A 2,481-nucleotide genomic window follows, 5' to 3' on the forward strand; every position below is an offset into this window, starting at 1 on the left:
TTTTTTTGGTACTGGGTATCAAACTCAGGACCTTGCGCTTAATGAGGTAAGCTATAGTACCACTGAGCTACATCCCCAGCCCCCAGAATACTGATTGGCAATGTTGTCTTTCCTTAGCAAAGGTCTTTTTCTCAAAATCCTGCTATTTGGAACTCTACTGTGGAAAACATAAAAGTTTAGTTTTCCTGGGATCGTCCTGATTCAGCTTCCCCCACCCTCAGAGCCACTGCACGGAGCTCTAGGTTCTGCAGGATCAGATTTGAAAGCCTCACAGTCAAGGGCAGAGCTAGGTCTCAGAGATTTCAGGAAGACGGATTTGGGCTCAGTGTAAAAACTCACAAAGAAACTGGACTGCCGGGCAGTGGAATGCCTGGGCTGGCAGCCGGCACTGCCTGTCCTTGTGCGCACAGAATCCACTGCACCTGTTACAGACACTGAGAAGCAGTCTTCTAGTTCTGTCAGACAACATTATTTAAATTACCACCACGATGCATTCTTGTACACCTTCCAACTTCATAATTTGGGCAGGGGGTTTCCAGGTCTTGAACTTGGGACCTTGTGCTTGCGAGGCAGGCACTGGAACCGCTGAGCTAAATCCCCAGCCCCCAGCTGCATAATGTTGCTAAATATTTTGTCTTCAAGCTTACTTTTAAAACTTTCATTCACTTTAAAGACGCTATTAAATGAAAGCCAGCCAGGGATATAGCTCAGTTGTGCCCCGGCCTGCCTCTCAAACACAAGGTTCCGAGTTTGATCCTCAGTACAAAAAAATTAATTGAAGCCAGTGTCACATTGTAAATGCAAGATAATTGTAAAGCTAAACATACACTTAGAAGCAATTTATGTAGTTCTAACTAGAATGTCACTGCTTATGTTTGAAAGGAGCTGTCTCCTCCCCAGGGTGTCTCTGTGAGAATGTAGCAGCGTGGGCTCAGAGGGACCGAAGGCTTGAGGGTCGACAAGCATGGAGGCTTCTCATTGTATTCACCTTTTGTATCCTTCCAATCTAGGCTGTGTTAATGCATCACCTATTTTTAAAATAGATTAAATTTAAAACAAGCTGAAAAATAAACTCTTTTTTTGCTTGTCATCAGCTGTAGTTAAGCCCAAGGCCAGTTCTGCATTTGTGAAAGGTACTAAAGATAGACTGGCAGCAGGCAGAAATCTTCTGTGGATTAATCAGGGGCATGGAGGGAACTAAAGAGACACTGACTTCCTCACAGTGTGATTCAGTGCTGTGTGATGCCACATCCAGATACTACCTAAAAATCACTTTGAGCCTCGACTAAAATTATCTTGAGTCCCACCATTGGTACACTTCCTACACTGAAAGATGTCGGTATAAGAAAATACAGAGGTGCTTTTTCCCAATTGTGAGCTGCCACCTTTTGGTGAATCATGAAGTAAGTACCAGAGGTCAAGAACAAATTTTAGTGAAGTAGAGTGATACTATGGAAAAGAAAATGTCAGTTCACTGGCTAAAATAAAAGTAAGTGTTGGGCCAGGGATTTAGCTCAGTGGTTCCATCACCTGCCTTGGAAGTGGAAGGTCCTGAGTTCGATCCCCGGTACCAAAAACAAAACAAAAGTAAGTATAGTTCAGAAAGTCCTTGTCTACACCTATGTCTTTAAGAGTTTTGCCTATTTTATCTTCCACAGATTGTTTCTGTTTTAATATTTAATCTTTGATCTATTTTGATTTTAGTTTAGTACACGGTGAAAGATACAGCTGTAGGTTCAGTGTTCTGCATGTGGAGAGCCAGATTTCGCAGCACCATTTGTTAAAGAGGCTGTCTTTCCTCCAGTGAAGGATTTTTGGCCCCCGTGTCAGAGATCAGGTAGCTGGTTTTGCCTGAAGTTGTTTCTACATCCCTGTGTTCTGTTTCACTAATAGACAAGGTTTTTGTTTTTTGCAGGGGGTTGGGAATACCTTTTCGGGGGGTACTGGGGATCGAACTCGGGTCCCTGCGTGGCAGCACCGCTGAACTACATCCGAGGCCCCATACCATGGTTTTTTCAGTCACTGTAGCTTTGTATTGTAACTTTGAAGCCCAGGGCTGTGACGCCTCCTGCCTTGCTTTTGTTCCATAGGGTTGCTTTTGCTATTCGAGGTTTCTTCTGGTTCCATACGAATTTTAGGGTTGTTTTCTCTGGTTCTGGAGGAATGCTAGTGGTATTTTTATTGGGATTTCATTAAAATTGTGCATTGGGCCATTTGATTGGTATCAATTTTGCCTATCCAGAAATAGGGGATATCTTTTCTGATGGAATAAAAGATACCTTTTTTGATGTCCTCTTCAGTCTCCTTTTTCAGAGTACTGTAGTTTTCACTGTAGAGGTCTTTTGCTTGTTGGTTAGATTAATTCCTCCATATTTCATTTTTCATAGGGGCTGGGGATTTAGCTTAGTGGTTCCGCCACCTACCTTTCAAGCACAAGGTTCGATCCCCAGTACCCAAAAAAAAAAAAAAAAAAAAAAAAAA

General features: G+C 42.7%; 1 protein-coding gene across 13 annotated transcripts in view; it reads left to right on the forward strand.

Annotated features, from left to right (window-relative positions):
• Arhgef11 (Rho guanine nucleotide exchange factor 11) overlaps window positions 1-2,481 on the forward strand; it is a 112,588-nt gene that overhangs the window by 74,953 nt on the left and 35,154 nt on the right. The window lies entirely within an intron of this gene.

The sequence above is a fragment of the Fukomys damarensis genome, unplaced genomic scaffold (assembly GCF_012274545.1).
Source record: "Fukomys damarensis isolate Sample0158 unplaced genomic scaffold, DMR_v1.0_HiC HiC_scaffold_33, whole genome shotgun sequence".
In the NCBI taxonomy this organism is placed as follows: Eukaryota; Metazoa; Chordata; class Mammalia; order Rodentia; family Bathyergidae; genus Fukomys; species Fukomys damarensis.